Source organism: Pleurodeles waltl, chromosome 10 (assembly GCF_031143425.1).
Source record: "Pleurodeles waltl isolate 20211129_DDA chromosome 10, aPleWal1.hap1.20221129, whole genome shotgun sequence".
NCBI lineage: Eukaryota > Metazoa > Chordata > Amphibia > Caudata > Salamandridae > Pleurodeles > Pleurodeles waltl.
Window position 1 is genome coordinate 958735756 of NC_090449.1, and position 10225 is coordinate 958745980.

Below are 10225 nucleotides of genomic sequence, written 5' to 3' on the forward strand. Positions count from 1 at the left end.
GGACAAGCAGTACTACGAACTTTGTTTCAAACAACTTCAACTCCTACAGGCTGAACCACCGCTTTTGGGGAGATAACTGCTTACTAGTCTATGCAAAACATGTGTATCTGCAGCTACACATGCCATCGAACGGAAAATGTCACTTACCCAGTGTACATCTGTTCGTGGCATGAGGCGCTGCAGATTCACATGCGCTCACCCGCCTCCCCGGGAACCTGTAGCCATTTTGAAGTTGATCTTGAACATTTGTAAATTTGTAAAAATATCACTTTAAACTACATTATATACATACATGTTTACTCCATTGCATGGGCACTATTACTATGATACACAACTCCTACCTCACCCTCTGCGGGGAAAACAATCTAAGATGGAGTCGACGCCCATGTGCAATGGAGCCGAAAGGGGAGGAGTCCCTCGATCTCGTGATTCGAAAGACTTCTTCGAAGAAAACAACTTGTAAAACTCCGAGCCCAACACTAGATGGCGGAATGTGCAAAGCATGTGAATCTGCAGCGTCTCATGCCACGAACAGATGTACACTGGGTAAGTGACATTTTCCATATATATATATATATATATATATATATATTTTATAATGCCATTTCACGATGCCTTGTAGTTTCCCCAGGGTCAGCTCGCATAAATGACGATGGCACCACCAAATCAGAAGTATAAAAATTCCATTTATTTTATTGCATAAAGTATTAAGTCTCTCATGAAAGCACTAAGCAACTAAATCCCAGCGAGGAGCACACATATCGTTAATCAGAGTCTTCACAAAGCTACCATGAAGTCATGCCTCTAAAATCACCATATACACCGTCTCCATGAGACACCAGGTTGCCATGCTAATTATTTAAGACAGTGACGAGCAGTCTCACTCTCTTTCATTACATTCATCCAGTTACTCATCAATGTTAGTGTTAGTGGCTGTGTTGTCCAAACGAAACACAAAATAATATCATGATAATAATAACATCATTGACAGCTTCTAGAATCATGCCCAAGTGGACAAATCCCCAATACCACCACACATCATATACTGATCCTGTTAGTAAGACATCCAAAAAAACGAAGACATGTGCAATATTCCTTATCTGTGAATCACCATACCCATGCTGGGCACATCACAAAGTGCAGGGAAGTGGGAGAAGTAGGATAAACAATGCATGTTCTAGCCGCCATCAGGCCTCCTTCGTCCTGTAATATATATATACATATAACATCATTACTCACCCAATAAATGTTCATAGCATACTAAAATCCAAATTACGTTCTAACTAGATGTGGAAAACAAAGTGCAGACGCTAGGTAAGCAAAAACATAGATTTCTCTAAACGTACACTCCATTTATGAAAAATATATATTCAGCCCCCATTTAGATGTATATTTAACTCTTCATCAGTATTTAATCCCTTCGGCCTTTTATTTTCTAAGTCCAATATATATTTAGATTTCTTCTTCCCTTTGTAGTTTTCTATCACCCCCTATGATTAGATGGAATATGTTTTATAGAGAAAAAGGAAATTAAGGTTTCTTGAAACAGAGTTTAAAAACTAATTTTGTATTCTTTGTAACAAAAGGGAATATATAAAGTGTGATGTTCTGATATCATTGTAACTACTGTACATGTCCATCTGGCTGTCACATCCCACCTAATAATTTTAAACATTTTAACTGTTGAAGGTTATCATTCGTATCAATGGAGTTCAGAGGAGTATGCCAACAGATGTGTGCATGTTTACTCATGTCAGTAAGGGGTGTGCGTAACGTTGGTGTAGCAGTTGCAGAGTCAGCGAGGCCCAGAGCTCTGAGTGCCCCATTGAACCATGCAGTTAATGTATTTTAACTACCTCAGCAGCACCCAAAATGATATTTTCCATTCTGGCTTGCACCACGATCCATGGCATCCTTGATATGATGCTGATGTCAGGGGTCCAGTCTTTATGGTTCTGCTTGATGTCTTGAAGTTTCTAGGATTTTGTCAGTCCAAGGATGTGCTGATGAGTATGGGCTCATGTTTTCTTTTGTAACGATTGGCAACAATGGCGCAGGGGTAGCTCTTTCGAGGCCTTGTGAGTTTAGGTAAGTTCCATACACAGTGTTGTAATGTATTAATTTGAATCTTGAGATTATGGAGGTTTTAACAGGAAACACAAGTATTATGGCATAATCGAGGGCTGTATCCTCTGGTTTCTCTTCAAACCGTATAAATTGTTCACCTTTTACTAAAGATTTTTGTGGAGGATAACAATCTACGGGGCTTATTTACAAACCCTTTGTGCCGCTGGTGCATCACTTATTATGGTGTGAGGTAAAGCAGAACAAGTCGCTGCGTTGCCCTACACTGCACCGGGGGAGTTCCATGGACATTGCAGTGGGTTTTCCCACGCAAATCTGAGGGGTTTTGATGAATTCCCAGATTTACAGGGATCTGTAAACCTAGAAAACGTGACTACTGTACGCCTCCCCAGGGGAAGCATAACGAGGAGAAATATCATTTTTTTTCCATCTTTTTTCCTCTGTTCATGTGTGCTGCATTTTGCAGAGCACATAGAGAAAGGAAAAAGCCTCCAGAGATTGTTTTGTGCAGGAAGATACACCTTCCTGCACAAAAACAGCCCTGCCTACCACACCGACACTCTTGCCTCATGGTGCAATGGTGCCTGCTTTGGCGTTAGGCACCAAACTCTCTGCCAACACTGGCAGAAAGGACAGTAATACACCAGATTTCATCAAAACGGACATTCCTGCCCTTTTGAATCATCATAGGGCAACACAACAAATATGTCCCTTGGTGTGTACATTTCATGTCTAGTTCCACAATTCAGCTGTCCATGCGTTGATCCAATTTGGTCCTCAGCATGTTCTTTTATATGATGTGACCGCTTTCTTTGCTCTGCCAAGTGTAAGTAGAGTGGGTAACAGCTCAGTCGTTTCTGGTTTTGTGTTGTCACATCCCTGTGTCTGGCAAATGAACCTCATGAATGGGACCATATGATAAGAAATGACCTTTTGGTATGGATCTTGCCTATCTTAGACTGTCCAATGTAGGTAGAGTATTACTGTTGATCAAGTCTCCCAGTTTTAATTGTCACCCCGAAGGTTTAGAGGATTTTGTGGCTTTTGCTAGGTTGCTAATTCTGTCACCTCATGGGTCCAAAGTTACTTGGACTGGATTAATCAATTTCAATAAAAACATAATGCAAGTAAAACCCCATACTCCATGTAGCAAAACAAATCACGAACAGGTTAAAAAAAGAGACAAAGCACACTTGCAGTTTAAACAAAAATATACAATGCCACCGGTCTTGTTCATGTCACGGATTTTTCTAAAACATTTTGTTACAGCAATTATTGAAAGGCTTTTTAAGCTCGAACAATACATAATGCGCTTTACGTAAGCACATTTGTCATGCTCCTAGCAGTGAGCTTCACTCGTTCTAAATATCTATTCAATTCCTAGAACAACATTCGGTGATCCCTACTGTTAACAAAATTAAAATTGTACCAGGAACTGACATTTTCTTGTTGAATACCTTTTATGTCACGTCAGCCTTTATATTGTGACTTGGAATTCACAGATCCTTCGCTAATGATGCTAATATTTATTAGAGGTGCTACTTGAATTGTCTCCTAAATGTGACTGTTTTAATGGATTGCAACGCAAATTAAACATGATTGAGGAAAGAAAAAGACTTACCGTATTTATACTTTTTTTGCGCCGCATTTGCGTCGTTTTTTGACGCAAAAACGGCGCAAACTTGCAAAATGCCATTGTATTTTGTAGGTTTGCGCCGTTTTGCGTCAAAAAGCGGCGCAAATGCGGCGCTAAAAAAAGTATAAATACGGGCCTTAGGGCTTTCCTTCTTGGCATAAAAATTTTAATATGATTTAGGTTATCGAATTTACCAATAATTTTTTGAACTTAGAAGTCGTTTTTATGTATATTGAACAAAATTAAAGAAACATATTTTATGCATAAGTACCATTAGCTGATCACCTCACTTCATACCGTATGTTGAAACATCCTCTAAGATATTTCAAGTTTGAGGTAGCCATTTTTTATTTCTTTTTGAAACTTTTTTGCAGGTTTTTTTTACAGCGCGAATTAGGCATTAGAGGTCTTTATGTGAGCATCAAGTTATACTCTGAAGCTGGGTTCTACAGGACACATTTCCTAAATATATGTTTAACATTTTCTTTTTCATTAATTATTTAATCGTTTGTAAATCATTATTGGTGCCAAAAAACTTCACACAGATGTCTGTAGGAAGTATATTACTGTGGAGATCTTCATCTGTTTGTTGTAAACATACATTTCCAGCCCGAAATGGCTGCATTTATGTGTGCCAGTTATTCAATAAGTGATATTTAGTAGGCTTACAGGCATTTACTAAATTACTCCGTAGTACACTCCATGCAAATATGCAAAAGGTCGGGACAGGGCGGATAAAGGCGATATTTGTCTTGAGACTTTGTGAACACACACAAACTCATGAGTTTGCAGCCATTCACTAATTTCCACCTGGTCCTTTACCACACTCTAGGAATATGTACAAATAATCCAATTTAACCATTGAATTGGATTTTTATTAACAATAAAAAATGGTGGCTTAATTGGTTTTCTTACTGTTACTCTTTCTGAAGTAATCAGTATTGGTCTTTTAATTTGCACTTTGTTTTTCTACAAAGGTCAGCTAGTCCTGTCACAGTGAAAATGGCTTTTGGGTCTTTGTCATTTTAGGGACACAGTAATATTTATATTCTGACTATCCCACTTTTAAATACCATGCACTCTGCCTTGTGGACCTCAGGCATACACAAGAGTGACTTACACTATCTAAAACAGAGTTCTTTACTTTCCAAAAAGGGTTATTTTGACATGTAACACTGCAAGCTTTACACTGCAGCAGTCAGATTACACAGGGTCTGCTGCTAGCTATGTTTGCACTGCCACCCTAGTGGATGGCACAATAAGTGGTGCACTCCACATGTGGCATGTAACCTCACGGCCCTGGGTGCACTTTTTACACCATATACTAAGGACTAAAAGGCAAGTGAAAGGTGTGTGCAAATCAGGAGAAAAGGGTCCACAAAATCTGGGGTGTCAACGTAGAAAATGTTGATTTCCTACATCCAAGAGGAACAATTTCAATGGAGGGATATACAAACATCCTTTGGCAATGACCTCTTTAAAGTGAAGGAGGGTTGCAGCCTACAGAAAGATGGTACTGTGGCCCCATTTATCATTAGAAAATATCATGGGCTGTAAACTACTACAGGTGGCAGGGGAATCAGAAAGTGAAAAAATCTATGTTGCTTGATGGCAGATCTAGCAGGGTACTGACCGTGAGGTCAGGGTTTAGGGACCCAAGATGAAAGCAACGGGTAGGAAGCAGAGGTCACTCAGAGAAGAAGGAGCAATAGGTATGGGGTTACCTGTTTTTTCATGACATAACCTCGGAACTGTCACTGGTGTATCCATATCTGTCATGGAGGTAATATCTGGGATATCAGAGACACAGACAGGATAAGCCCTGGTTCACAACCCATTAATGGCATATAACAAGTGTGCCACAGTTGATGTGGGATATGTACCTACAATGGAAGTACTGTACTGCCTGGAAAATATTTAGTCCTAAGGAACAGACTCTGGGCTGAGACGAGGATAAATTCAGTTTAAGGAATTAGGCTCGACTCTAAGACAGAAGTGTTTGCACAAAAAGACGGCTGTCAGGAGCAGCCTATGTGGATCTCCTGGAAAGCTATCAGGGATCCCAGTGTGGGCCCTTTAGAGACAGGGAAGGGAAAAGTATTGGGCATTGAGCCTGATTATTGCTTACAAGACTGGAAACTGGTATGTGTGCATTTCCTGTACATAGGCCACAGAACTAATAGGTGAAGCCTTCCGGCCCACAGACACACTCAATGCACAGGATATGAGCATTTACCAGTGATGGATGGTCAGTCCAGTATATTCATACAGCCATACATTCACTTCTTATAAATATAGATATATATCGATCTATCTATATATATAAACATATATATATATATATATATATATATTACTCCACAAGTTTCACCTCGGAGTGCGGCAGCTGCAACACAGCGGTCCTGGTCGGTCTCCGAGTCGCCCAATATAAGCAAACACACTCTTAGAGTTCCAAGAGAACCAGGACACCTCTGTACAAAAATTCTCTAATTTATTTGACAGCAAAACAAAATAACTCCAGGTGTCCTGGTTCTCTTGGAACTCTAAGAGTGTGTTTGTATATATATATATATATATATATATATATATATATATATATAAAGGGGGTTACTTTTCTTGTTTAACTTAACATTTTGAAGTAGCAGGATGCCATCACTCACAGTGAGGTAAACCTTGGCCTACGTGGTTTGACCCTGTCCCCCATTGTGTATGCTGTAGTGGGTGGAATAAAAAAACATGATAGACACAGCATCAGACTAATTGACCTAGACAGGTGTAATATTTTATTATAATTATATATATTTGAAATCGCAGCTACATGGCCATTGAAAATGCTATCACCTGTACACATTTTGTGAGGCAGTATTTGTTTATGGAAGTAGTGTAAAATACCACCAATCTGGTGCAGGAGCCTTTGTACACTGCTACTCCTATTCTGATTCTGATGTATATATTGGTCTAGGTCTTCCCACCTCTCTAGGAAGGAAGGAATGCACCTGTATCGATACTTAATCTTTCATTTCTGTAGTGTGTAAGGTGTTTTCATTAAGATCCCACCCTATATTTTTTAACCTTAACTGATTGGTCTGACATCATCTTTCAGCACCCAGTATGCAACTTTTCCTAATTGGCGATTTCTTATTAGGAAACAAGGTAAACTGCTCTTTGAGCAGGCAAACCTGCTTACCACCAGGGCCCCTATTCTGATATGGATGAGCCCGCAGATGGGGCTGCAGGCTCTGAATCCACAGCTGGCACTGCTACTATAACGGTTGAACTCTGTGCTGGGTTTTGCTCTATTGACACATGATTCGACACCCTCACTAGCCACCTTGATCATATGGGCAAACGCCTAGACATCTAACCAGACTTGTAGAGCTGAAGAGTACATTTCAGGCCTGCAGGATAAGTTAAGAGTCTGAAGAAACTGGAGAACATCCTAAAGAGAGTAGCAATCGCAAATGCGAACTTGGATGCATGCAGCGGACGCACCGCCGGCATGCCGAAGGCAAGCCCGTCTGCACCCATTTGTTTCCTATGCCACCACAGGTGCCTGGATCCCTGGTTCTTTAGCCTACCACCGGTACTCCTCCAACGAGCTCTGAAGCCTCCAACCCAAGACCAGCTACACCGCCTCACAGCTCCACATAGAAGAACCAATCAACTGCCACCACTGCTGTTTCTCTTGCAATTTAAGAACCACCACAAATACCACCCTGCATACTCCTGACCAGAGACCACAGCTCCACAGAGCACTATGCAGCTTTTGATCCCTCTGTAGGCACACCATGGAAATCTGGTACACCATAACTTCCCTCACCCCTGACATAATGAATCACTGAAACTTGGCTTACCCCCATGTCTGCACCCGATATTGCAACTACAACACCCCCCAAATACAAGATGAACCACTGCAGCTCCCCAACAGGCACAGAGGAGGCATAGCTATCATCTCCAAGGACTTCCACAACTGTACTGCCTCTGACGACGTCACAACACCAATCATCGAACACCTCAAGTTTCTCTAAATCTAAACTGGACTTCATTGCTCCCCTAGCAATCAACTCCAACCACGAAGCTTCTGGAAAAAATGAGCATCATCGGCCTCTCACAACTGGTCACCACACCCACACACAGCAAAGGACAAACACTTGACCCCATCTTTAACACCACTGAGTTAACCTGCACTGACCACTGCATCATCCACTTCACAATCGACAGCCAACCAAAAGCCCAGGCAGCACCCCATCCACCCTCGTCGTAATTGGAGCTAAGTCCCAAAACCAGTCTGGATCGCTGCCCTCAAAAAAGCTACCCCTGTCCCCTCAGATACTCTCGAAAACAGAATATATACAACTTTGCCAACTGAATCGCCTTAGTTGCCTATGTGCATCACAACCCTGAAAAACACCACCACCAGCAAATCTACCAAGCAGGCCAGATGGTTCACCCCTAGAGTTTCTGACCTTCAAACACCACTGAAAGAAACTTGAGGAACACTGGCGCACCAACAAAACCCGTGTCAACCTCAGCACCTACAGAAACACCCTCAAAAGCTACCACCAGCATCTTAGAAAGACAAAGAAAAAAGCCGACATCTCCTGCATAGAGGCGAGCTCCAACCACACCAAGGAACTCTTCACCATTGTCAGAGAATTGTCTTTCCCATCTGCCACAGAGAATAAGATCTGCCCCTCCTAAGCTCTCTGTGATACGGTAGCAGACTACTTTCATCACAAGATGTCCAACATCGATAGCAAGTTCTACCCCCAACTCACCAACCTCAACCTCCTGCGCACCCAAACCAACACCTCCTAACCCCACCAGATCACCAACTGGAAGCTGCTGTCTACTGCCGATAGCCTCTCCATCATGAGCACCATCTACTCCGGATCCCTCATGGACCCCTGCCCACACCACATCTACAACCTAGTAAAAGAAGCAATCGCAAGCTTCCTCATAGACTTCCTCAACACCTCCACCATTATGGTACCGTCCCTGATGCTTAGAAGCACACCGAAGTCAAACCCCTCCTGAAGAAACCCCAGCAAACCCCAACAAACCTAAAAGCTACTGCCCCATCTCACGCCTCCCATTACTCGCCAAAGACTTGAAAAAAGCCATCAATTGCCAGCTCACAGACAAAGGAAACAACCTGCCCAACCCTTCCCAATTTGGCTTTCGACCAAATCACTGCACCAAGACTGCCCCGATCATGGCTACAGAAGATATCAGACGCCTCCTTGATCTAGAAGGAACATCTGCCCTGATCCGCCTCGACCTATCAGCAGCCTTGAACGCCGTCATTCACCACATTCTCATCACCACACTCCTCCACTTCAGCATCCAAGGCAATGCACTTAACTGAATCTCCTCCTTCCTCCCCAGCTGAACACAAAGAATCCACCTTCCACCCTCAACCCCACCCTCTTTAGCACCTACATGACACCACTGGCAGACATTGCTCGCAACAACACTCAACTTGTCCTGTCCCTCACAGATGATGCCATTGCCACCAGGGCCAACTTCGAAAGCACAGTGACTGACATCGTCACCTGGATGACGACCAGCTGCCTTAAACTCAACTCAGACAAAGCAGAGGTCCTCATCTTCAGGAACAAACCTTCCCCCTGGAATGACACCTGGTGGCCCTCATTACACTGACCAGCCACCCACTCAACCTCAAAATCATTCTAGACACTCAACTAACCATGAAGCAACAGATCAACGCTGTCTCCTCAGCCTGTTCCCATGCTCTCTGCGTGCTCCTCAAGATCGTCTGATGGATCCTGATCTCAACCATGAAGACAATCACCCAAACCCTCATCTCAAGCTATCTTGACTACAGCAATGCACTCTACATAAGAACCATCAACAGCTCCTAAACATTCTCCAGCCCATCCAGAACTCTGCAACAATACTCGTCTTTAACCTCCCCAGAAGAACCAGCATCAGCCCTCACCTCAGCAACCTCCACTGACTCCCTGTTGAGGAAAAATGTCTCACCAAGCTCCTCACCCACACCTACAAAGCCCTCCACAAATCCAGACCAGCCGACATAAACAACCGCCTGACTCTCCACCAACCAATCAGAGAGCTCCACTCCTCCACCGCATCCTAACCCATGTCACCCACATCTGCTGTGACTGCTGCAGAGGGCATGCCCCCTCCTACCTCACAATCAGGTCCTGGAAAGACCTCCCCGTTCATCTGCGCACCTCCCGCTCCCTGAAGGACTTCAGGAAGCAGCTCTAGTCCTGGTTCTATGACTGCCATCACCTACCGATCAAGGCTTTCAGACCCCTCCAGCACTTGGAAACACCCATGGTGATAAGCTGCGCTATACAAGACCCACTGATTGATTGATTGAACATGCATTTAGATCACTAGGCCTGGTGCCCCACCATGCCCAATCATCATGCGCCTCCTCCATTATAGGAACAGGGACACAGCGCACAGTCTGCACTTGAAACAAGGCCTCTCTAGACAGTGACACAAAGGGAG

General features: G+C 43.1%; 1 pseudogene; it reads left to right on the forward strand.

The window, feature by feature from the left end:
• The first annotated feature begins 2187 nt into the window (after positions 1 to 2187).
• LOC138262561 (U5 spliceosomal RNA) lies at positions 2188 to 2315 on the forward strand (annotated as a pseudogene).
• The last annotated feature ends 7910 nt before the right edge of the window (positions 2316 to 10225 follow it).